Below are 27,768 nucleotides of genomic sequence, written 5' to 3'. Positions count from 1 at the left end.
GATGGTAATTTAAAAGGTAATTTAGGTTAAATGAAGTCATTGGGGTAGGCCCTAATCCAGTACAACTGGTATCCTTATAAAAAGAGACAGAACAGACCATGAGAAGACACCAGAGGAAAATGGCCATCTACAAGGCAATCAGAAGCCTCTGGAAGTAGTCAGCCATGCTGACACCTTGATCCCAGAATGAAAGACTCCAGAATGGTGAGAAAATAAATTGCAGTTAGCGTAAGCCACCCATTTTTCTTATGACAGCCCAACCAAACTAATATACCTCAACTTCTACACCAGAGAAATACAGAAATCAAAAGGAATTTTCTGGGTGTCCTCTTGTCATACACTCTTTTACATTAACACCCATCCTTAACTTGTTTTCTCCACTCTGATAAAAGAAGAGCTAGTCTTTCCATGGTACTGCAGGGCCTATGTGCTGAGCCTTCCTCAGAAATCTTATGTAACAATTGATTTTCCTTTATGATGTTTTTGTAACTTCTGTTTATAGTCTCCCATCTCTCAACTGCTTCACACTCTCCACTTGGTTTCTTTTATCACACTCTCCTTTTCTTGTCTTCCTCATTATTTGTTCATTCCTGCTTTAACTGTTTCTGATTTCCAGAATTACATCTTCATCTCTGTATTATTCTCACACTACAATATCATCCTTAGGGGATCACTTCTCCCTACCCCTACCAGCTTTAAATATAAACTGTATAATGATGACTCCAAATTTACACTTCCAGTCCTAACCCCTTCATTTGACAATCAGAACCATATACCCCACTATCTGGGTATCTCCAATTGTACTTCTCATTAGCAACAGTACTCAGGATACATGGACAGAATAATTTTTGTATTATCCTCTTTAATACTGTTGCTCTAGTATCAAAGCATATTAAAAACACTATACTCAACTATTAAAACAAAAATGTGTCCAGAACTATTTCCTATAGAGTCTACATGTGCGGTAACAAAAATGCAACACATACTCTTCCAGTACATTTCACCGTAACAAGGGCTTTGTGAAATAATCAGTTCTCACTGTGTTCCTGAAAGTCACACATCCAAGGACTAGCAGGAAAAGCGTAGGCTCATTCAGCTTGACTATTTAAATGGACAGCTTTGGATGAATAAATGAAACTCTTAGACCCTCAGCATCTTCATCAATGAAATGGACATAAGATCTTTTTCCAGGAAGAGCTAAGAAGATCAAATCACTGAGTGAGTATAAAATACCTAGGGTTCTTAGTAGGTTTTCAGTAAGTGTTAGTCATTACAATTGTGTTTATTTTACACATATTTTCACACAAGTGGGAAAACTGAATGAAAAAGAGCAAACTACAGAATTTCTTGAAATAACAAGATTCCAGGAACAGACTATAGAATTATGGGACTGCTATACAAAGATACAAAGGCAATTCAGTGGAGAAAGTCAATCATGTCCCTCACAAAAGGAGACTGGCACATTTTCACGGCCACCACAGTCCACCCCTTGTATCCCTTCTCCACAATGGCATAAGGAGCAGCTTTTGCTTGATTCCCACAGGGCTCTCTTTTTGAGAGGACACAGAGAAAAGTTACTGGAACAAACTACAGCTGCTGGTGGTCTGAGCTCATTTTCTCCCATCCCTACTATTCTAAATTCCACTCATCCTCACTTTTTACCTCAGCAGGTCTTGGTGGCTTACCTTATGCTGTGATTCAACTTTCACTCCTAAGGGCTATAAGCCCTCGGAATCATATTCATCTCAGGCCAGGACTGCTGCACATGCCCATTCTCAGTTAAAATGGGACAAAGTAGTACCAAAAGGAGTCCAGCTGGATCAACAAGGCTCTCCTCCCCCATTATGTTCATGTGAAAAATTACAATCTAAATGGTTATGTATATTATTGGCTATATATGTTAAGGCAAAGCTACAATATGGGATACAATCTGTAATGGGTCCTCAAAAATTACTGTGTAACCAGAACCTCAGAAAACAGGGTCTTTGTAGATGTAGCCAAGTTAAGGTAATTTCATTAGAAAGGCCCTAAATGCTGGTTTGTTTGTTTGTTTGTTTTTAAATTAGAAAGGCCCTAAATGATTGATTTTTTTGTTTGTTTTTTGGACAGAGGATTGAACCCAGGGATGCTTAACCCTAGCCACATCCCCAGGGTCTGAGACAGGGGTTAGAGACAGGGTTTGGCTGAGTTGCTAAGTGCCTCACTAAGTTGCTGAGGCTGGCTTTGAACTCACAATCCTCCTGCCTCAGCCTCCCGAGTTGCTGGGATTAAAGGTGCACACCAAAATGCACAGCTGAATGATATCTTTATATGAGAAAAGAAAGGAGATTCAAGCACAGAGATACACATTAGGAAGAAGGCCAGAGATCAGAATAATGTGGCAACAAACCAAGCAAGCCAAGGATTGCCAGGGGCCACCAGAAGCCAGGAAGAAAAAAGAAAGAATTCTCTCCAGAATGTTCGGAGAAAACAAGGCTTTGAGGACATTTTTTTCCAGCGGGTGGGGGGGAGGGGCTACTGGGGATTGAACCCAGGGACACACTACAACTGAACTACATTGCCAGTCCTTTTCTGAGATAGCACTTCGCTGCCTCAATCTCCCCTGGGATTAAAGGCGTGGGCCAATACACTTGGCTCTCACGGTATCTGAATTTTGGATCTCTAGCTCTGGAACTATGAGAACGAACTTGACATAATTTGTTACAGGTGCCCTAAGAAATTAACTTATTATCTCACTGTAAATGATGATGTATCCAGGAGGGGTGGTGCAGACTGTAATCACAACTATTCAGAAGGCTGAGACAAGGGATCACAAGTTCAAGGTCAGCCAAAGCAATTTAGCATAACCATGCCTCAAAATAAAAAAGGGCTTTAGAGTGCTCCGGGGCTCAATCTTCAGTGCAGCAAAAAAATGAATAAATATATAAATGATGATTTGGTTTCATCCTCAATGTGTGGAAAAATGTTTCAAAGAGAAAACAGAAAAAAATTATAAACACAGATTCCCTCCACATTAAAAAGAAAAACATGTACTTGTAATCCCAGTGGCTCAGGATGCTGAGGCAGGAGGATTGTGAGTTCAAAACCAGACTCAGTAATTTAGTGAGGTCCTAAGCAACTGAGACTGTCTCTAAATAAAATACAAAAAAGGGCTGGGGATGTGGTTCAGTGGTTATGTGCCCCTGGGTTCAATCCCCAATACAAAAAAAAAAGGTTATGGCAGGTTACACAACCTGGTAAGTAACATTTTTAACAATGATTTTACTTTCTCATATACCTGCAGAAACTACACATTTATCTTTGTAAGAACATACTATTTTTATAATCAGGACTAAATTAAAAAACTATTCAAGAATGGGTAGATTAAAGATATCCAACAAATTCTATACTGGTCTAGGTACTATAAGGGTCAAGATATTAAAAACATTTATTGTACGACTTCTACAATAAAACCAGGATATTTTCCCTGTAGCCAAATGTAATGAATTCTCTTTACTTCTATTATATCTCATACTACTGATCACTTCTATCTTCAAACTCTCACATGAAGTCTCTGATCCTACTCTTCTGATTTTACTATCTCTCCAAGACAATCCCTTTGTCATACATTTTATTGGCTCCTCTTTCTCTACTTCTAATAAATTTTTTTAAAGAGAGAGAGAGAATTTTTTTAATATTTATTTTTTAGTTTTCGGCGAACACAACATCTTTGTTTGTACGTGGTGCTGAGGATCGAACCCGGGCCGCACGCATGCCAGGAGAGCGCGCTACCGCTTGAGCCACATCCCCAGCCCCTCTTTCTCTACTTTTAAATGACTAGTATAGCTAATAGCTCTATTTTCAAACATGTTTTCACATTCTTTATTCACTTTTCCTGGGCAATCTCATCTACAATTGTTTCAATTAATACTTATTTTACATAGATATTTAGTTTAAATTCTCTCAATCAATATTCCCACTGCTGACCTTTCTTTTGGACTGCAGACCACCACATACTAAACATTGCTGTCAAGATGATCCACAGACAACTCATCAGTTCTAAATAAACATATTTTCTCTAAAACACATCGTTTCTCCTATGTTCCCTGGCTGAACAAAATTCATTTTGACTCCTTCATTCAATTTCCATTAATTAATCCATCACTATGTACCATAAATTCTTATCTTTGTAATATATATAATTCATTTCCAAACCTTCAGCTACAACTTCATCCAGTCTGGACAAGACTATTAAAACAAACTTTTAAGTGGCCTCCTTTACTGTATGGTCTTCTTTTTCTTTTTTTCTTTTTTTTTTAATATATTTATTTTTTATTTTTATGTGGTATTGAGGATCTAACCCAGGGCCCCACACATGCCAGGCGAGCACACTACCGCTTGAGCCACATCCCCAGCCCTTCTTTTTCTAATCTATTGATGATGCCCAATTTTATTTTACAAGCCCAACATATTTAAGGAATGTAACATAGTGTAATCAATAACAGCCATTCACTATGATATAGAGATTCTGGAGTTAAGAGTCAGAGGCATATTGGAAACCCCAGAGGAGCAGTGCTGGTTTGATAAAAGTTCCATATATTCACAGGACATGCCTATAATCTGTGACTCAGGAACCTGAGGCAGGAGGATGGCAAGTTCAAGGCCAGACTTAGCAACTTAGCAAGATCCTGTCTCAAAACAAAAATTAAAAAGGACTGAAAAGTGTAGCTCATGTTACCCATGTTCAATCCCAAATACTAAAAAAGCAAAAAAGACAGAAAATTTCCTTATTCTAAAGCTCTATTTTTCCCCCACCATACCTCTGTGAGAATCAATATGTTTTGTATGCCTTTTCATTTTTTTCCATATTTATTTTTACTAGGGCACGTGTATGTTCTATAACTTATGTCACTTGCAAGCATGAATAGTGAGGTGTCTATATCTCTCTTCTCTCTCTACATGGGCCACTCCTGGGGTCTGGTCACAATATGCTACCACAGTGAGGACAGATCACCTTCTTTCCTGGTAGGAGGCAAAGCTTCCATTTTAGGACCATCAAGTGGGGTTTCCTCCTGTAGCTGCTTAACCTCTCTCACCCAGCTTTCCTTTCAGTTTCCTCCACTGCACTGTCTTGGCAAAGTAATCAGGATACAATGCCTTCTCAGAAAGATGCCAGTGATTTAAGCACTATTCTGGAATCTTGTAGCACTCATATCTCTCATAGGAGGTGCCCCCAGCAGAGTCAGGGATATGGGTACTGTGCCAGAACTCTTCTTCTGCCTCCCTCAACCACTGGATGGCATTCATTCTATGTTCTTCAAACAAGCCTCTCATCATACAAGCAAAGTACCAGTACTTGTCCCTGTGGACACACCATGACTCTAACGCAGCAGCCCCTTATAAAGCCACAACATCTTTGGCTGGTGGGTCAGAGAGGCACCCTGCACAAGAACACCATGATGCCCTGCTCTCCTTTAGAAGCCACCTGCCTTTTCATTTTTGTTTCAGCATTTTTTTTTACATGTCATATCACAAAATTCACCATTTCACTTTATAATTTACACAATGCAGTGGCTTTTAGTATCTGTAAGGGACTGATTCTAAGAACTCTCATGGATACCAAAATCCATAATATTCCAATCCCTCATTATAAAATGGTATACTTGAATGTAACCTATGCCCATCCTCGCATTATACTTTAAATCATTTCTAAATCATTTATAATACCTAATATAATGTAAATAATATGGAGGTAGTTGTGATATTTAGAAAATAATGAAACAAGTGTGTTCATATTCAATACAAATAACTTTTTTCTGAATATTTTTTATCAGCAGTTGGTTGAGATCTGCAAATGCAGAACCTGCAGATACAGAGAGCCAACTACATTCACAACCATCATCACTATCTAATTACAGAATATTTATCTCACTGAAGCTGGGGGTGGTACATGCCTGTAATCCCAGGGACTTGGAAGGCTGAGGCAGAGGACAGCAAATTCAAGGCCAGCCTCAGCAACCTAGCAAGAACTTGTTTCAAAATTTTAAAAAAGGGTGGAGGGGCAGTCCTAAGGAGTATAGTTCAGTAGCAGACCAATCTTGGATTCAATCTCCAGTACCATAAAAAATAAATATTAACATCATTGATAAAAAAAGACCCCGCAAATCCATAAACACCAATTTCAAGTCCTCAGGCCCTGGCAACTAATAATCTATTTCCTAGATCTACAGCAGGGCCTATTCTGAACATTTCAAGTAAATGGAATCAAATAGTATGTGGTCTTCAGTGTGGAAAGTGGAAGAGGAATAGTTGTGAAGAGATCAATTATTTTCCCATCTAGGGTGTTTTCTTAATATCCTAAATCCTACTTTTCATATTCTTTACGTAATCTCAATGAATTCTTTTTTTAATATTTATTCTTTAGTTGTAGTTGGACATAATACCTTTATTTTAATTATTTTTACATGGTGCTAAGGATCGAACCCAGGGCCTCACACATGCTAGGCAAGCGCTCTACCACTGAACTACAGCCCTCAATGAATTCTTAAAATAGAAAAACAACAAAACTGAATTCAGACCTGGTCACTAAAACTCCACCACCAAATTTATCAGGTAGGTCATGAAAAATACAAAAAGAATGCTCAAAATTTCCACTATCATTTTTCCCTACAAGAAAAGCATTGATTCAACAGTTAAGCACATACTAACAGAGAACATGTTCCCCAGCCTAGCCCCTCTACACCCACTCCAAATCCTAGAATATACTCAAAGGTCTAAAAATAAAAATACTTCTACACACAATGATTATATGTAGCCTTTAATTCTCACTCTCCCCACAAATAGCTACAAGCATAATATGAAACTGCAGACAGCAGTCTCTCACTTGTTCCTCAGAGATGAGAAAGAAGGATAATATTAGCTCTCAATGACCTGGATCTCCAAAAGAACACCACATATTCATAAGACAAACTAGAAAATTCTTTACCAGTAACCTAGTAACCTATTCCAAGTTAATTACAACTGAATAGGCTGATGTGGATGAGCTATGAGATATTCATAAGTTGAACCAGAAAATATAATACACTACCCATTAGCTATTTAAAGTACTATAGGTAAAATTCTGACCTAAATCTCAAAATTACTAGTCCAACCTATTGCAATTAGCAGCATGTATTATCAGAAAATGAGTTTAACTAAATATTGTTTTTAAACATTTTTAAAGATTCTTCTCTGGCTGGGGTTGTGGCTCAGTGGTAGAGCACTTGCCTAGCAGGTGTGAGGCACTGGGTTCCATTCTCAGCACCACATTAAATAAATAAATATTCTCCATAAGATGTTTTCACAGGTTTAAGAATATATGTGCAATGATGTTCAATTATTGTATTATTTGTACCATCAAGAAGAGAGAACAGTCAAGCAAGGTGATGCACACCTGTAATCCCAGCAACTCAGGAGGCTGAGACAGGAGGAATGCAAGTTCAAAGCCAGCCTCACCAATTTAGAGACACCTTAAGCAACTTAGCAAGACCCTGTGTCGAAACAAAAATTAAAAAAAAAAAAAAAAACTTAAATTTCCAACAAGGGATAGGTTAAACAAATTATGTTATCTCCAAATCTAAAATACAATTAATTAAATTTTCAAATAAGTGTATTTGACATGCCAAGACAACTAGAATACAATGTGAAATAGAAAAGAAAATGTTATAGAATAATACAATTGTTTGAATACAAAAAGGATAAACATAAGTGTCTGTGTACATACCAGAAAGTTTAGATGGTAACAAGCTATTTCTTTTTTTTTAATGATTTCTTTTTTTAGTTGTAGTTGGACACAATATCTTTTATTTTATTTATTTATTTTTTTTAATGTGGTGCTGAGGATCGAATCCAGGGCCTCGCATATGCTAGGCAAGTGCTCTACCGCTGAGCCACAATCCCAGCCCCAACAAGCTATTTCTTTTCTTTCCCCCCCCACCCGCCTTAGGTGCTGGGGATAGAACCAATGATCTTATGGACGCTAGGCAAGCACTCTACCATTCAGCTACATTCCTAAGCAACTCCCACAAGCAACTTCAGAAAGCCCAGATAGACACTTTTTCCCTTGCCTATATGTTTTAGGGGTTTTGTTTATTTTTGGTATCAGGGATTGAACTCAGGGAGCAAAACCATTGGGCCACATCCCCAGCCCTTTTTATTTATTTGGAGATAGGGTCTGGCTTTGAACTTGTAATCCTCCTGCCTTAGCCTCCCAAGTCACTGATTACACCTGGTTCTATATGCATTATTTTCTTTTCTTTTTTTTTTTTTTTTTTTCTTTAACAATGAGCATGTATTACTTTCACATTAAAAAAAAATAGTCTCGGGGCTGGGGTTGTGGCTCAGTGGTAGAGCACTTGACTAGCATGTGCGAGGCCCTGGGTTCGATCCTCAGCACTACATAAAAAAATAAATAAAAATAAAGGTATTGTGTCCACCTACAACTAAAAAATATTTTAAAAAAAAAAAGTCTCACTATATAGACTAAGGGTTTAAATAAGGACCTCACAGCACTCACTTAAATAATAATTAATAGATGTGATGCCCTGATGCTGATTGGTAACATCTTTGTGAGTAGTACAAGGTTTTTTTTTTTTTAAAAAAAAAAACTGCACATTAAAGAAAGCAGATGTCTCTGCTTCTACCCTCATGATATGATTTAATAATATGAGGTTTGCTAACATCATGCATCTGATTCTATGATCTTAATCTCATTCCCCTATATTGACTAGACATGCAAAACTACAGGACATTGGCTAAAGAAACACTGTCTCAGTGGCATATTCATCTGAAAGAGAACCATTGCTAGGAGCAACAATGATATTACCAATTTAAAGGAACAATCTTAACACTTGATGCTGTTAGCATTTCATCCCTTTTTATGGAAGGGTGAGTAACTCAGTTACAATCAGGTTAATTACAGTTTTTAATAATTCTTATCAATCAGTTAATCAAGGTAATTGTAAGCTCCATCAAAGTTCTCACCATTACAAATACTGGTCAAGAAGATATTTTTAAAAGTAAACACAAGGTTGCTAATCATAGTTGTTCTCTACTTATCTCAACAATTTTATGCCACTTAGTTCAAGAGTCTTCCCCCATAATCCATTCTTATTAACATCCTGGGGGTTTTTTGTTGTCAGTTTTTTTCTGTGGAGTGTTTTGTTTTGTTTTGGCACCAGGGATTAAACCCAGGGGTACTTAACCACTAAGCCACATTCACCAGCCCTTTTGATATTTTATTTAGAGACAGGATTTCAGTGAGTTGCTTAGGGCCTCACTGAGTTACTGAAGCTGGCTTTGAACTTGCAATCCTCTGCCTCAGCATCCCAAAAGGCTGGAATTACAGGCATGTGCCACCACGCCCAGCTAAAATCCTGGGTTTTTAAAATCCTAAAATATCAAATGGTAATGTTCATCAGCTTGCATTTTATACCACATCTCATCCTAAATTATGATCAGTTCAACAAAAGTTCAACAAATTTTACCACAAATGTCAGCCAGGTATGGAACTACATGCCTATAGTCCCAGCTACCAGGGAGGCTAAGTCAAGATCACTTGAGCGCAGCAGTTCCAGACCTGCCGAGGCAATACAGTGAGACCCTGATCTTAAAAACTACATTATGCACTTGTTCATAAATATTATTCACAAACCCGAATTCCAAAAACATGAAAATCCAAAATTTTGTAACTAAGTGGAGGCAAAACCAGAACTGAACCAATACAAAAATACCAAAGTATCTGATGAAGGAATTAGGAAGTATCTCCTGAAACTCCTTAAAAAGTTAGGTAATAGATAGTATACGCATCGTATCACCTTCCTACAACTGAGAAATTCAAAATTCCGGACAGATCAAAAGACCTTCAACATCCACCTGTATCTTTGGTTAAGGTTTAATACTGACATCATTTTTCATAAATAAAGAAACTTATAATGAGAAAGCTATAAAAAGAAGTTCTAATTCTGTAATATTTTATTTTTTAAGGTAGGCAATAAGCACACTGTTACAAATTATATAATTCTTCTTTTGCAAGTAGGAAACATTTCATAATTTTTAAAAGTACGAAAAATTATAAGTATCCAAGAGCTTTTTCTTTCCTAAAAGTATTTGGAAGGTAAAAAATTTGAAAATGAGTTAAGGATCTTAAGGATATTCATATCTTTTCAGGCAGCATGGTTGACATAAACTTGTAATCCTAGCTGCTCCTGAGGCTGAGGAGGGCAAGGTCAAAGTCAAGGTCAAGGCCAGCCTCAACAACTTAAGGAGATCAGGCCTCTAAATAAAATATATTTAGAGGAAGTGGCTCAGCGGTAGAAGCCACTAGATTCAATGCCATATATGGGGGGAGGGAGGGATAGGTTGTTCATCTCTCCTGATTCAGAAATTAATTCCATGAAGAGAAAAATGCAGAGAAAACTTCATCAAGTAAAAACATACCAGCTTTATTGGTACTCATCTCTTTAGGAAATGTTTTAAAAGTGAAATGTTTAAAACTAGCATGCAGCCTGCAAAAAATAAATTTACAAGAAATAGCTGACATGAGCCAGGCATGGGGGCACACACCTATAATTCCAGAGATGTGGTTAGGTCAAAATAGTACAATCACAAATTCAATAGGGAGACTTTGTCTCAAAATAAAAAATAAGGGGCTAACAACTAAATAATAAAAATTTTAAAAAGATGGGAAAAAAAAATAAGGGGCTAGAATTGCGACTTGGCCATAGAGCGCTTGCCTAGCACATGTGAGGGAGGCGCCAGGTTTGATCCTGAGAACCACATAAAAATAAATAAATAAAATAAAGGTATTGTGTCCAACTACAAATTTAAAAAATATTTTAAAAATAAATAAATAATAAAAAAACGGTTAGGGATGCGGATCAATCCATGGTACCAAGGAAAAAATATCTAAGATGAAAAAAATATTTATAATACAGAAAATGAAAAAGGATATAATTTTAACATTCAAAATAATCCCAAATTTTCAAATATCCATATTTAAACATAGCTAAACAATGGGAGAAAATGTTTACTTTCCTAATAGTTTTCCAACTATGCCAAGTAGGTATATATTGCTATTTTAAAAATGAAAAAGATTAAAAAGATTTAAACAGAAACAAAAGGAAAAAGCCATTGTAATCCAAGCTGAGCATTTCCTCTTTTTGTACCTGGTCTCAAAATCATTCCCCACACAACACTTTCAGCTACCACCACCAAAGGGCATTAGCACATAATATCAGAACTACCTGTTGGTCCTAAACATATCATAAATTTCATTATTTCCAATACAGATGCAAAATACCTAATATTATTTCAAACATGAATGGATATATTAGAAAACACTGTGAAGAAAGTAGTAAGATTCCCTAGAACAAGCTATGTATACAATGCAAGTGGTGATCTTTCCAGGGCAGTGGTTGAATGGCACACTGTCAGTTACAAAGCATAAGGTGGGACTTAAGGAAAAGACCTTGGAAAAGGGATTTGCAGAGCCATTAAAAGTCACAATTCCTTTCTCCTCAACCAGGAAGAGTCCATTTTCTCTTCTGTGGTATCATCTCAATAAACTCTACCAATGAATATTTTAAAACTATAATTCTTTACATGTATACATACAAATGAAAAATTACAGATTTTTTAATTCTATAGCTTTAGCCCAAAGTACCATGAAATCACACATTTAAGAATACCCAAAGATATTCAAACAGAATGCAGTGCTTCCTGGAATAACTAAGAACAGGAGCTGCATGTTTCAAAGTTTCCAAAATTAAAACAGATTTTCTATTAAGTGAAACATCACAACAGAAATGTTACACTGCACATTTTTTAAAAGCCTTTTACATCATCATATAAAGTCTTTAACATAGTAGCTGATTCATAGTAAGAACTTCTCAATATTACAATATTTTCTATTTTAAAATACACGGTTTTTTTCATATTTTAAAGTACCTGAAAGTGGTATTCAGTTCATAATTAATATGTATGACTAATGTAGGTTTCCTTTGGGCTGGGGATGTGGCTCAAGCGGTAGCGTGCTTGCCTGGCATGCCTGTGGCCCGGGTTCGATCCTCAGCACCACATACAGGCAAGGATGTTGTGTCCGCCGAAAACTGAAAAATAAATATTGAAATTCTCTCTCTCTCAAAAAAAAAGAAAGAAATGTAAATTTCCTTCTTTCCTAAAAAGAATGATTTATTAAGTTAATGATAAATTCCATAAAAAAGAAAGGGCAAGGAGCTGGGGTTGTGGCTCAGCGGTAGAGTGCATGCCTCACACATGTGAGGCACTAGGTTCAATCCTCAGCACTACATGAAAACAAATAAATAAACAAGGTAAAGGTATATTAAAAAATAGATAATTCATTAAAAAAGAAAGGGCAAACTTGAAATGAGGAAATATAGTATGTATTAAATGCAGTCAATACTTGCCAGAATAGTTCATTTAGCTATTTCCACAACCTTTTAAGAGAAATGTTATTATCCCATTTATAGATAAGAAAACTACAAGTCAGAAAGGATCAGTAAGAGACCTAAGATCACGTATTTATCTAACTCTAAAGTCATATTCGTAGCTAAAACAATATACTGCATATTCATCTACTATTTTACTCTCACCAAGATGCATTTATAGATCTTTTTTAAATGGGTCAGAGAGGTTAAAACTAGTTTATTCCAAATCACAAACTCATGTTCCTCAAAGTCCTTCTCCCATAATCTGTTTCATAATCTGCTAATCTGTTTCAGTACCTTTTTGAGCTCCAAGCCTGAACTTCCAACTTTCGAATGAATGCACTGTTATTCCTGGGCTGCACTAAAACAGTAGCCACTCGCCATATGCAGCTTCTAAGTACTTGAAACATAGCTAGTGAGACCAACAAATGAATTAATGAAATTTTTTCTTCTATTTAATTATAATTAAAACTTTAATTTAAAAAACTGAAATTCAGCTCAGTTATTGGAAAATTTTTAAGCATGATTAGAGTTGGTATGTGAATCATTTTTTCAATTGTAAATTTCATTATTTACAAATCTAAATACAGATAGGATATTTCTGATAAAAACTTAGAATTTGAATTTATGTTGTGTAAGTTCACAATTGATTTCAAAGACCCAATATGAAGAAATAATGTGTATAGCTCACTAAATTTTAACATATCTTTCAATATCTTGAAATGGATTTTGTATATAGTAGGTTAAGTAAAATAACTATAAAGTTTAAAACTCTAATTGTTTAATTCTTTAATTTTTTTTTTAATTAAAGCCATTCATGAAGGTATACACATGCAGTCCCAGCTACTAAGGAGGCTGAGGCAGGAGAATCCGATTAGGCAAGGAGTTCATGACCAGTCTGATTTAGATTAACGTAGCATCTTAAAAATATAAATTTTTTTAATTACATATGTGATTTATATTCCTATTGGAGAATACTTTGTACAGACTGCTATTACCCTACCACTACTGTCATGGATAGCTCAATGAAAAACATCACTATCTCACTCAGAACCGTCCAACAGAACCTTCTCTGATTAAGGAAAAAGTTCTACATGTGATGATGATTTAGTGATGATGGTGATGACACTGTCTAATAGAATCTGTGACTAATCATATATTACAACCAAATGTTGTGGAGTCACAGTGCTCAGGAGACTGGAGAATATAATCTGTTACTCTTGACTTTTCTCTGAGAAAAAGGAAGTAGATACCAAAAACTAGACCAGTACAGTCCAGCAGAACTTTCTATGACTACAGAAATCTTCTATTTCTGCACTGTCGAAAAAAGAAGCCACATGTCCCATCTGGCTATTAAGCATATATAACCAGATACATTTTTCTGCTTAAATCTCTGGATACACTAAAATATGATTTTGTAGAACTCTGGAAATTATTTAATTTTTTAAATAATTATTTAATACGTATGTCATTCAATATTTGTGTGGCTAGTCCAACTGAAGACCTGAATTTTATGTCTTATTTCACTTAATTAGTTAGATTTAACAATTAAACAGTCATATGGCTACTATAGTTATCAGTACTGTTCTTTGCCTAGGTGCTCCAAGTCTGGAGTCACCTTAGCCTCCTCCTGCCCAACACCAGTTCTTGCTTCACAAAACTACACATACACACAATAATGAATTACACAGTTCTGTGTTTCTTAAATCTTTCAATTTTGTGTGCCTCTCTATCTCCACTGTTACTGCTTCAGTTTTCATTCTTTACCAGGAGTAAAGCCACAGTCTCCAACGTGACCTCCTCACTTAGACTTCTCCTATCTACTCTTTGTAAAAAGGAAATATAAACCTGTTATTTCCTTTACCCACAAATCTCCAAAGTTGGTGGGTGCAGTGGCACACACCTATAATACCAACGGCTCAGGAGCCTGAAGCAAGAGGATCGTAAGTTCAAAGCCAGCCTCAGTATGCAAGGCTCTAAGCAACCTAGTGATACTCTGTGTCTAAATAAAAGACAAAAAATAGGGCTGGGGATGTGGCTCTGAGTACTCCCCACCACCCCCCAAAAAAAAATCTCCAAAGTCTTGCTATTACCTCAAGGTAAAATTTCAATCCTAACATGGTTTACAAAGTCCTTCATCATCCAAATCCAATCTCAAACCTCATCTTTCCCATGCCTTCCACCTTCCTCTTCTTGTCCATATCATTAACACTTATTACATGCTATTATAATTGCATGTTTACTTGTCTCCCTCCCATCACCAGCATCCTCAGGGCAGAGACAAGTGTCTCAAACATTATGTTGCCACAATACAGTCAAGAGTACACAAATGAAGTATTAAGCAGGATCTCACTATGCTGCCCAGGCTGTCTCAAACTCCTGGGATCAAGCAATTCTCCAATCTCAGTCTCCTAAATAGCTATAACTATAAGCCCACAAACACCATTCCTGGCTTAGATGTATATTCTAGAACAACTATAAAATTTTGTAAAAAACAAAAATTAAAATTTTATAAAACAGATAATTTTTCTAAACAATTTAAAAGAATTTTAATGTGAGTAGGCTACAAATCAATCCCTAATTTTCAACTCTTCAAAGATCCTGATATGTAACTTAAAATATAGTACAAGGGGCTGTGGGTATTGCTGAGTGGCAGAGCACTCACTTAGCATATGTGAGGTCCTGAGTTCAAGCCCTAACACCACTCAATCAATCAATACAGGCATGAGGATGTGACTTAGAGGTAGAGCACTTGTCTAGCATGTGCAAGGCCTTGGATTCAATCCCCACTTACTGCAAAAATTAAAACAAAAAACAGTATACAGATACAAAATCTGTATACTGAAATGTAACACTATAATACGGAAATGTAACATTGTTATATTTGTACTTTATTGGAATTATGAGTTTAAACATCAGAAATAATTTCTGCCTATTTTCAAAAAAAAACACATAAAAATTGCTGCTGTATCAAAATTAAACATTATCAGAAAAAGTCGGGAATCGTGGCACATGCCTATAATCCCACCTACTTGAGAGCCTGAAGCAGGAGGATTACAAATTTAAGACCAGCCTAGGCAATGTAGTAAGATGCTATATCAAAATTAACAGATGGTCACAGTGGCACACACCTATAATCCCAGCAATTCAGAAGCCTGAGACAAGAGCACTCAAATTCAAGGTCAGTTTCAGCAATTTAGCAGGACCCTGTCTCAAAATAAAAAAAATTAAAAGGACGAGGAAGTAGCTCAGTGGTAAAATACCCGAACCAAGTTCAATCCCTGGTACCAAAAAATAAAAAAATAATTTTAAATAGTTTAGAAAAAGAGAGTATTAGAGCATTGGCCTAGCACATGTGTGGCCCTGGATTCCATCCCTAGCACCAAATTATTTCAGAATACCAGTTTCTGTATATCCTGGCCAACTCTACCTCAGAGATGATCTTTTGATTTCAGCCATTCTTTGTGGGTGTCTAGCTGTATCTTCTTGTGGTAGCTCATATCTAATGATGGTAAGCATTGATCTGAAGTGTTTATTACTAAGTCAGTGAAGTGTTTATTCAAATTTTTTGTCCATTTTTCCGGGAGAGTTATTTGTCTTAGTATTCAGAAGTAAGACTTCATATGTTCTAGATGCAAATCCTTTATTCAACTACATGATTTGCAAGTATTTTCTCATTCTGTCTTTTTATTTTCTTAATGATCTCTTTTAATTTTGATAAAGATCAAATCATTCCCTTTTTTTTCTTTCTTTATGAAATACACTTTTGGTATCCATATCTAAGAAATCCTATCGAGATAGGGTAGTGCACACCTGCACTCCCAGGTACTAAGGAGACTATGACAGAAGGATCACAGAGTCCACAATTTCAAGATCAGCCTAGGCAATGTATCAAGACCCCAACTCAAGGCAAGAAGGACAAAAGGAAGATTCTCCCAATTTTAAGTTCTATGAGGTAAAGTTTGAGATTCATGTTTTTGTACAGGACTTTTGTTGAAAAGACTGTCTTTCCCTCACTGAATTATTTGGATACTTTTGTCTGGGTTTATTTTTTTATCTATCTCTTCCTGTACCAATTCCATGCTGTCTTAATTACTGACATTATAATCACTGACAGATACTGAACATCAAGCAGACATTCTTAAAAAACATGAGAGGGCTTCCTCTACAGATATTAAAACATTCTATAACACTACAGTAACTAAGAAGGTATGGCACTAGCCAAGAAACAGAAAACAATGTAACAGGAGAGAATCTGATTTATTACAAAGCAGTAGGAAAAAAAAGGAACTGTCAATAAATGGCGCTAAATCAGTCAACCAGAAGGGGAAAATTTTAACCTCAACTTCTACATCAGAGCATATACAAAAGTCAATTATAGCAGTCCACATAAAGGCATAACAATGACACGCCACAAAATTATTAAAGAGAAAAACTTCATGATTGTAGAGAAAGATGTGGTTTTTGTTGCTGATGCTGGTGTTTGGTTTGGTACTGAAGATTTAACCTCAGGTGCATTACCACTGAGCTACTTCCCCAGTTCTACTATTTTAAGATAGCATCTTATGAAGTTACTGAGGGTCTCACTAAGTTGCCAAAGCTGGCCACAGGCTGGGTTAGAAGTCAAGATTGCAAAGATTACAGGTGTGGAGCTGGGGTTGTGGCTCAGTAGAAGAGCGCTTGCCTCGCACATGTGAGGCACTGGGTTCGATACTCAGCACCACATTAAAAAAAAATGAATAAACGAAATAAAGATACTGCATCCATCTATAACTAAAATATATATATATATATAAAAGATTACAGGTTTGTGATACTGCACCCAGCAAGAAAGATTTCTTAAACAGAGGCGGGCACAGTGCATGTCTGTAATCCCAGTGAGTGGCTCAGGAGGCTGAGGGGGGGGGGGGTGAGTTCAAAGCTAGCCTCAGGAATTTAGTGAGGTGCTAAGTACCTCAGCGAGACCCTATCTCTAAATAAAGTAGAAAAAAAAAAACAGGCTGGTGATGTGGCTCAGTGATTTAGCACCCCTGGGTTCAATCCCTGGTCCAAAAAGAAAAAAAAAAGATTTCTTAAACAGGACATTAAAAGCACTAACCAAAAAGGTTCAAATTATTTGGACTACATGAAAATTCAAATCTCTTGTATTTCAAAAATACCATTAAAGAGAACCAAAATAGGGGCTGGAGTTATGGCTCAGTGGCAGAGCGCTTGCCTAGCATGTGTGAGGCACTGGATTCGATTCTCAGCACCACGTATCAATAAATAAAAAATAAAAGGTCCATTGACAAGTAAAAAAATATTTTTAAAAAAGAGAGAGAACCAAAATGGAAAACTACAGAATGAATATTTGCAACACAAGTAATCCAGGGGCTTATATCCAAAACATAAGAAAACTCCTAAAAATTAAATAGAAAGACAAACAGAAAACTGAAGAAGATGTCTGAATAAGCATTTCCCAAAAGAGGTTCTCCCTAAAATCAAGAGACCAGGTTTTTTGTCCAATGAATCTAAGCAGTATATGCAACCCATCCATTATCACTCAGTGGCTGTCTAGACTATTAGCTCCACTGTCCCACTATTGTGTTCAAGTAACTCCTACATAGTTGTTTAATACTATGTCATAATTAGTAAAAAATAATAGTAATAATAATAATATAATAAAGCAGTGATCTGATGAAATTGTCCATTCATCACATAATATATCTGGCACCTGTAATCTAAGATACCAAAGATACTAAGGGTAAAGAACATCAAGTTCAAGGACAGCCTCAATAATTCAGGGAAACCTCATCCCAAAATAAAATGAAAAAAGTCTGGTGATATGGCTCAGTGGTAGAGCATTTAACTAGTATGCCCAAGGCCCGAGGTTCAATTCTCAGTACAATCAGAAAAAAAAAAAAAAAAAAGTGGGTCCAATGGTGATGCCTGTAATCCCAACAATTCAGGAGGCTGAGGGAGGAGGACAAGTTCAAGGTCAGCCTCAGCAATTTACCTTACCAATGCCCTGTCTCAAAATAAAAAATATTCTGAGTGATATAGCCAGCCTCAGGTACTGCAATCCCCCAGTACCAAAAGAAAAAAAGAAACATAGTGGCTTACTTTCCTTCTTTAGTGAACCACTAAAAATGACCGTTCAATAGTTGCTACCCCCTTCTGAAGCAGAGGATTGATCATGTGACTCCTAAACAAAATCTATGAACACAGATTGAAAAGAATCATCAAAACACCTAGCAAACACTCATTCAATGCTTGGAACCCAGCATAGGATGCAATACCTCACAAAAAAATATTCACACCATCAAGGAATAGTAAAATGGAAAGTGGTAGAGAGGGAAAAATCAAAAGACCATCCCCCTTTATTTCCGGCTTAAGCAAACAATGATGTCACTGAATGAATTAAGAAACACCAAAGGAAGAGCATACATTCACTTCTGGATGTATTAAGCTTAAGGAACATCCAAATGGAAATACTAAGAAGCAAGCTGGATATATTGGTCCTTAAATTCAGGAAAGAGGTATAAGCAGAAGACAGAAAAACAAACACTTAGCAGATGAAGAAAAATGAGGAGGGGATGATATGCCCCCGCCCAAAATTCAAACATTTAATGAACAGGTAGAGAAAGAGTCAAAAGGTTTTTGAGAAAGAGAGTCCAGGAACCAGCAAGAGAAACAGAAGCATACTCTGAAGATCCCCAAGAGAAAAGAGAGCTTTAAAGGGCTGGGGATATAGCTCAGTTGGTAGAGTGCTTGCCTCACATGCACAAGGCCCTGGGTTCAATCGAAAGAAAGGAAGAAAGAAAGAAAGAGAAAAAGAGAGAAAAGAGAAGAGAGCTTTAAAAAGGAAGGAAAAATCAACTGTCAAAAGCTGCTGTGGTAGGCAGTCTGGAAAATGGCTCTGAGTGATCTCTGTTTCACAGTGTTCATGTCATTGTGAAATTCCACCTTCAATGTGTTGGATCTAGTGACATTCTTGTAATGAACACGATGAAGCAATAGTGATAGCACATCACTTCCAAGATTAGGTTACAAAAAGACTCTGGCTAATATCTCCTCTCTCCTCTTTCCCCACAATGGTCTTGATATAGGAGAAGCAAGGTGCCATGTTGTAGTAATCTACTATGCAAAGACTGAAACAGCAAAGAACTCCTTTCTCCAGTAAATATCCCACAAACACTTGAGGCTGCCAGTAGCCACATGAGTGAACCTGGAAGTAGAGCCTCTCTCAGTGGAGTTAGCTCTAAGATGACTGAGGCCTTAGTCAACACCTCTCCAGCCTGATGAGAGACCCTGAATCATAGGTACAAACCACATCCAAATTTCTGACCCATAGATACTATGAAACTATTCTGCTATTGTTAAGTTTGGGGATCATATGTTAGGTACCAATAGAAAACTAGCACGACTGCTAAGAGGGTAAATAATAGGACACAGAAAAATAGCCACTGGTGATGTTCAAATTTCATATTTTCATTGGCTACTAGTGGAAGCAAACATAAAACAGAAATAGGCTGAGAAAAAAAATCAAAGGTGAAGAAATGGAGATATATAGCAAATGTAGAAAATTCTTTCTAAGAAGCAGTATGGAGAATCCCTGGAGAACTTGGAATGGAACCACCATTTGAACCAGCTATCCCAACTCCTTGGTTTATACTCAAAGGACTTAAAAACAGCATACTACAGGGACACAGCCACATCAATGTTCACAGCAGCACAATTCACAACAGCTAAATTGTGGAATCAACCCAGATGCTCTTCAGTAGATGAATGGATAGGGAAACTTTGGTATATATACACAATAGAATATTACTCAGCATTAAGAGAGAATAAAATCATGGCTAAGTGAAGTAAGCCAATCCCAAAAAACCAAAAGCCTAATGTTTTCTTTGATATGAGAACACTGACTCATAATGGCGATGGGGGGGGGGGGGGAGAGACAACCGGAGGTATGGAGGAACTTTAGATAGAACAAAGGGGAGGGAGGGGGTATGGGGGTAGGAAAGACAGTGGACTGAGTTAGACATTATTACCCTAAGTACATGCATGAAGACATGAATGGTGTGAAAACACTTTGTGTACAACCAGTGACTTGAAAAATTGTGCTCTATATGTGTAATATGAAATGAATTGCAATTTGCTGTTGTATATAACAAATTAGAATAAAGAATTTAATAAAAAAAAGAAATCAAGCTGGAAAGTGTCTTCCCACTCTGCAAAAATAAAAAAGAAAAGAAAATTCTTTCAAAGAAGTTTGGCTACAAAGCAGAGAATAACAGAACACTAAAGCATGAAGCTGGAAAAGTTCTATTAAGATAAAGACTTTTTAAGTTTAAATGAAGATAATAAAAGCCAATATAGTAGAAACTATACTCTCATGGAAACTCCTATAAAAAGTCTCAATCTCCTCAAAATTTCCTCATTAACTCTGACTTAACTGAAAACTGGCTTTCTAATTCAAGACACCCCTTGCCATGTAGCCCTTTCAAGGGAAGCTATTTGGTCTCTCACAGGCCATACCCAATACTGGAAAATGAAGCTAGTACCTTTCTTTCTCCCAATGACACTGACAGATCATTATTCCTCAACCCTCACAAAAATCCTTACTCTTTTTTTTTTTTTTTTGCAACTGGGGATTGAACTCAGGGGCACTCGACCACTGAGCCACATCCCCAGCCCTATTTTGTATTTTATTGAGAGAGTCTCACCAAGTTGCTTAGTGCTTCACCATTGCTGAGGCTGACTTTGAATTCGCGATCCTCCTGCATCAGCCTCCCGAGCCACTGGGATTACAGGCCTGCGCAACCGCACCAGGCAAAATCCTTATTCTTAATGCTGATGCTAGTCAGCAACACAGTCTTCTACCTCCACCTCTTCACTATGACCTGATAACCACCTGGACACTCTCCACACCATTACATGGTCAACAACTTAACAGTTGTCACAATCCTCTATGCCACACCACTCCTGCTACTCATTCTGCTCATTTCAGTACACACATGGGTGGGTCATCTAACATCAGATCCTTGAATTCTTCATACCCAATAGCAACTGTTTTCTGGATCCAGCCACTCCATCAGGTGTGAATTCACTTAATAGAACTATTTTACATTCATTCCTCAAATCTTTACTAAGTACGTATTATTTGCTCAATAGAGAACATAACAGTTGCTGTCCTCATGAAATCCTACCTTTACTTCATATTTTCTAAAAAGAAAGCATGAAATAAAACTATCAAGTCTAGCCAGGACTGGTGGTGCACACCTGTAATCCCAGTGATGCTGGAGGTTGAGGCAGGAGAACTGAGAATTCAAGCCAGTCTCAGCAACTTAGTGAGGCCCTAAACAACTCAGCGAGACCCTGTCTCTAATAAAATATAAAGAAAGGCTGAGGATGTAGTTCGGTGGTTAAGCACCCCTGGGTTCAATCCCTGGTACCAAAGAAAGAAAAGAAACTATCAAGGGCTGGGGATGTGGCTCAAGCGGTAGCACGCTCGCCTGGCATGCGTGCAGCCCGGGTTCGATCCTCAGCACCACATACAAAGATGTTGTGTCCGCCAATAACTAAAAAATAAATATTAAAAAAAAATTTTTAAAAAGAAAAGAAACAATTGGGCTGGGGATGTGGCTCAGGGCTGGGGATGTGGCTCAAGCGGTAGCGCGCTCACCTGGCATGCGTGCGGCCCGGGTTCGATCCTCAGCACCACATACAAACAAAGATGTTGTGTCCGCCGAGAACTAAAAAATATTTTAAAAATTCTCTCTCTCCTCTCTCTCTCTCTCTCTCAAAAAAAAAAAAAAAGAAACTATCAAGCCTACAAAACCAGAATTACTGTCCATTGTGACTTATTGAATCCATGTAAGATTCTAATAATCATTATTTCTTTTGAAAAGAGCACGAAAATTACCTTTCAGATAATCTATCCTAAAATAATAACAAAGTTCAATATTAGATTGGAAGATACAATACATTGTATATTCATGTACTATTAGAATAGCTAAAGGCCATATTATTGCATAGAATGTTACTGGGAGGTAAAACAAGAAACTTGAATAGTGATGGTCTTCAAGGAAAAAGAGATGGGAAAAAGACTTCTTCCCCAATATTCTTTTCTATCTTCTGATTTGGCACATATACCTAATTTTTATAAAGTTAAGCATACGTAATTGCTATTATAAACGCCATGTACATTTCTTTCTTAAAGTACATACTTGCATTGCCTATTTTGTTCTGAAAAAAATGAAGTAATTTTTTAAAAAAACATTTTAGCTGTTTTTTATGTATTTATATGTGGTGCTGAGAATCGAACCCAGTGCCTCACACATGCTAGGCAAGTGCTCTACCACTGAGCCACAACCGTAGCTCCTAGAATGAAGTAATTTTTAAAAACCAATCTAGGGGCCAGGTACAGTGATGTATGCCTATAGTCCCACTACTTGGGAGGCTACATCATGAGGATCAAAAGTTAAAGGCCAGACTCCACAACTTAGCAAGACACTGTCTCAAAATAAAAAAGGGCTGGGAGTATATAACTCAATAGTAAAGGGCCTCTGGATTCAATCCCCAGTACTGGTGGGGAAAACAAACCAATTCCAGGGAAAGTAAAAATCTAAAATGTTCTTAATATTTGTCTCATCTAACACTAAAATATATTTAGGGGCTGGGTTTGTGGCTCAGTGGTAGAGCAGTTGCCTAGCAAATGTGAGGCACTGGGTTCAGTTCTTAGCACCACATAAAAATAAATAAATAAAGATACTGAGAGGCAGGAGTTGTGGCTGTGGTAGAGTTCTTGCCTACCATGTGTGGGGAACCGGGTTTGATCCTCAACACCACATAATAAATAAAATAAGGATATGTGTCCACCCACAACTAAAAAATATATTTGAAAAAAGATATTGTGTTCATCTACAACTAAAAAAATTTAAAATAAAATATATTTAGTCATCTATTGCTAGATATCATAGTCAAGCAGAATTCTCTTACTCAACACTCTGACACATCTTTAAACAATGACACAGTTGATCATTCCACCCTCCTTGAAAACTTCCTTTCCTCCACTTCCACAACATCACACTCCCCGAGTTCTCCTCCTTATTCACAGATCTCTTTTCAGTCTGTTGGGTTACTCTTCATTCCTCCAATGTATCTAGAAGGTAAGTCCCATGAAAGTAGAGGTTTCTGTCAGCTTTGTTCACTGCTGTATGACCTAATGGCTAAAAGAGTACTTAAACCGTCCATATTAAGTAACTGTAGAATGAATGAATCAGTCAGTGCCCCAAGGCTCAGATGTCTTCTCTACCTCAATTCATTCCCCTGATGATCTCAACATCTCTTCACTTTACATGTGTCAGCTGAAAATAGACAAATTTTCACTCAGCCTAGACATTTTTCCTAAACTTGTGTTTTCCCCAAACATGCTCCACCAAATGCCACCTCCATCTCAGTTACTGACAACCTCATTCTTCTAGTCTTTCAGGCCAAAAACTTGAGTTATTCTTTACTCTTCTGTTTTGCTCACATCCCACATCCAACCACCAGCAAATACTATAGGTCTACCCTCAAAACAGACCCAAATTTCAACCACTTCTCATTTCCTCTTGCTATCACCTGGGTCAGAGCCATTCTCATCTACAACACGGTAAAAGAACCTCCTGACTAGTGGCCTTACTTCTCCACAGCACCCCTGCTCTAAAGTCCCACTGCAGTCAGAGCCATTCTTTCACAGCATAAGTCAGATTATATCAATGGTCCACAGCAGTTCCCATACCTTACTCAATGTCAAACTTAGAAGCCCTCCTAGTCTACATGCCTCCTGCACCCTCATCTCCATTCCCTATTATTCTCTCTTGCTTCATTTCTCTTCATGGCACTTACTAGCATCTAAAATTCATTTACTGGTTTATTTACGTATTTTATCATCTATTTCCTCACTTAAGATAAAAGCTCCAAGATGATCCAGATTTTTATCTACTTTGTTCACTGCTATACTGCCAACACCTAGAATACCTTGGTAATACATGCTTAATATGTATTTATTAAGTGAATGAATGAATGAATAATGTTCATGATAAAAACGTCAAAAGATGTTAGTGAACCAACTAATTATGTGCCAGGACTGTTGTAACTATAGAACTAACTCATTTGACCAACCTAAGAAGTTAGGTATTATTGCTTTTATTCCCATTTTGCAGAGGAAGAAACTGAGATACAGGCTAAAGGTAAGAAACGGAGGTTAAACAGTCTGCCTTAGGTCATACAATGGCAAGGTCAGGATTTGAACTCAGGCACAGTGACTCCAAGAGCACACAATCCAAGACATGGAAAGACCTGAATAGCCATAGATAGAATCACATTATAGCCTATGACATGACTATGTTAGAATTATTTTATTGCATTTCTCTGAAAACTGATAATCAGTGTACTGATTATTTGACAAATCACAATATTTTGCTCCCTGATCTTTCTGTCAATGTTTCTAATACACTACACATAAAATGCACATTTAACAGCTCTCATGCTACTTCTAAAAGCATAAACATAGTATGAAACAGTGCTGTTGACATGAGAACATTCATTTTTAAGTTTTCAATACTAATGTTTAAGTAACAAACTGGCACACTAATCTAAGGATTTAGCAATAAAGAACAAAAAACAACTTATCAGATTCAATGAGGAATCACAAGGAATGACTAGTAAGCAATATTTCTTAAATAACAAAACGTAGAAGGCACAGTAATGCACACCTGTAACCCCCACAACTTCGGAGGCTAAGGCAGGAAGACTACAAGTTCAAGTCCAGCCTGCACAACTTAGTGAGACCTTGTCTCAAAATAAAAATTTTAAAATGGGTGGGGGACATAGTTCAGTGGTAAGGTGCCCCTGGATTCAATTCCCAGTAGCTCCCTTCCAAAAAAAATTGTAGGTTTTTTTCCTCAGGTATAAGAAATTCTTATTACTACATTGCTTCTAAATTGGACTTTCCCCCAAATTACATGATTTCATCCTTACAAAGTGAATAATCACACCTCACATCCAACAATGCAAAAGTCACTTTAGAAGTATATACACACAAGCTTAGCCAATATCTTAGTTCACATTTGTCCCAATTAATTAGGTCAATGTATAATCTAAAAGCCAAAATGAAATATGTGGATTTTAAGTTCTCCTTCCAATTCATCTAAAATCAAAATCAGTCACTATACCAACGTATAATTCAATCTGTCCGAACACTTGCTTAATATTTAATTTACAATCACAAACTGAAACACACATTCTCAATAGATTTATTATATACTGTTTCCTCTAAATCTCTTTAAGCAGAAGTATTTGCTAGAGGAAAATTGTCTGCTCAGTAAGTAGGCATTTTAAAAAAGCAACGATCTGCAACTACTGTAACTAATCTGTATATTTCTCTCTTGGGTTCCAGGAAAGCACTTCCCTGGCTATTTTCCCAAATAAATTGGGTAAGCCTTGGGAAAGTCACTGCTTAAATTCCGTCTCATGACGGTTTCTCTTCCTCCATAAATGAATTATTGAGAGTCATGCCTACTAACATCCATTACATAATTCATGTCTATCAAAGGACCTGTTTTCTGAAAAAGAAATAGCTTAAATAGCTTAACTGATAGGTAAGAATACTGTAATTTAACAGAAAGCAGGCACCCAGAAAAGATTCACGTTTACTGTCCTAAGTTGTGGAACATCAATGTGAACAACACTCAACACTGTTCATTCAGTAACATCTCCAATAACGTGAGACACATGCTCCCAAAATGTTGTTAGAGCATTTCAAAGCACCTAACCTTAAGAACATATCTCAGAAATTGTGACCTACCTTTAAAAAAAAATACATTTCATTTTTAAAGTGTTTAATAAATACTTAAATACATCTACAATTGAGAAATAAAAACAATCACCAAGAATTCAGTGCTGAACACAAAATTTCTAAATGTCCAGGACTACTGAAAAACAAGCTGTAAAAAAAACAGCTGTGCTTTGAAACGTTTAAGCGTTTTTCATACAATTACCTTAAAAAAAAAAAAAAACCTGTTCAAATTGTTCATTTTACCCACTCAAAGCTGTCAACAACAACCACCTGCAACTACTGCTCCGAAAGATGTCTTTCAAAGCAATCATCTGAGTCTCAGGCCTCCTCTCAAGGGGCCAGAATAAAGACTTTGAAAAAAAATATTTTAAGTGGTATAAAGAGATCTTTTAGGCACAGAGGAAAGAAAACTGGAAGACAACACCTTTAAGGAATTATGAGTAAATGAGACCAATTTCCTAAAGGTTGGTGCCAGAATGAAGTTATTTAAACCCAAGATCTCCCCTCTTCTAGGGTGTGAAACTTCAGATCCATCCACGCTCACAATTTACCCAATCCAAAGGGAATTCTCTTCACTACCCGACCCCCAACCCACCCCGTCAGGAAAAGAAAATGAAACAACCAAGACGCTAAAGTAGAAATGTGAGATTTAGTGCAAAGCTTCTCCGACTAACTCCAAGGCAACATCCAAAGCTCATCTCCTTTTTGAAATAAAACCTTTCATCTTCTACCTCACCCCCCCCCCCAAAAATAAATCATCTTCAATATTTTACATCAACCATCTAAACCCACAGATCCACCCTGACCGCACCCCAACCACAGGGCTCTTTCCCCCCTACCTCGCGCGGAACATCACACCTCATACCTCTGCGACCCCCGGTTCTCCCAGAGCCCCCACCTCCCACCTAGCCAGAGGTCCCCACCGCCACCGCCTCAGCTCCCGCCCAATCACGAAGCTCGGCTGGGTGGAGCCCGCCGGTGGGCTAGGGTGGGTTGGGGTGGGATCCGCCCTCCCGTACTTCACCATCCCCCCCCCCCCCAGCCAGCAGTGGAGGGGGAGGGGGTCCCGAAGCCTCACCTACAGCTCCGCCCCTCCCCGGGGGCGCTCTGCCCTGCCCAGCCAGGGCCGGGGGCGAGAAACCCAGTAGGGGAAGCAGAAGCCTCAGCGCCAGCGACAGGCGGGAAGCGCGAGGTCCCGCCCGACTTCCGAGCTGCCGCCACCGCGGCCGTCTCACCCTCCTCGGTGCTGTTGCTGCCACTGCCGCCCAAGCGCCCCCGCCGCAGCCACTACCACAGCCGCCGCCGCCGCCACAGCCACGGCGCGGCCCGGGCACCCGCGACGTCACCGCGCCCCGCCCCCTGCGCGAGACACCTAGACCCGCCCCTAGGCCCCGCCGCGCGACGCGCGTGCTCCTTCTCTGGCTCCCCGCCCTGTTTTCCCTCACCCTCCTGGGAACGCAACGCGGGGTTCGCAGCATCTGG

The 27,768-nt window shown here is 37.8% G+C and overlaps 1 protein-coding gene and 1 pseudogene across 5 annotated transcripts in view; both read right to left on the bottom strand.

Moving 5' to 3' along the window:
• The window catches only part of Erc1 (ELKS/RAB6-interacting/CAST family member 1), a 546,275-nt gene that overhangs the window by 518,371 nt on the left and 136 nt on the right, over positions 1 to 27,768 (bottom strand). For 2 of the 5 annotated variants that reach the window (XM_027951274.3, XM_027951275.3), the window contains exon 1: positions 27,365 to 27,608. The exons of 1 other annotated variant lie outside the window; for it this stretch is intronic. The gene's annotated coding sequence lies outside the window, so the exon portion shown is untranslated. Of the gene's footprint in view, positions 1 to 27,125; positions 27,175 to 27,364; positions 27,609 to 27,768 lie in introns of those variants that run through there. 2 more of the 5 variants (XM_071610306.1, XM_071610307.1) reach the window with 2 other exon arrangements.
• LOC139705097 (NADH dehydrogenase [ubiquinone] 1 beta subcomplex subunit 9 pseudogene) lies at positions 4,935 to 27,764 on the bottom strand (annotated as a pseudogene).

This window comes from Marmota flaviventris, chromosome 3, assembly GCF_047511675.1.
Source record: "Marmota flaviventris isolate mMarFla1 chromosome 3, mMarFla1.hap1, whole genome shotgun sequence".
In the NCBI taxonomy this organism is placed as follows: domain Eukaryota; kingdom Metazoa; phylum Chordata; class Mammalia; order Rodentia; family Sciuridae; genus Marmota; species Marmota flaviventris.
Note: the sequence above shows the minus strand (reverse complement) of the source record. Positions and strands in the feature narration are given on the sequence as shown.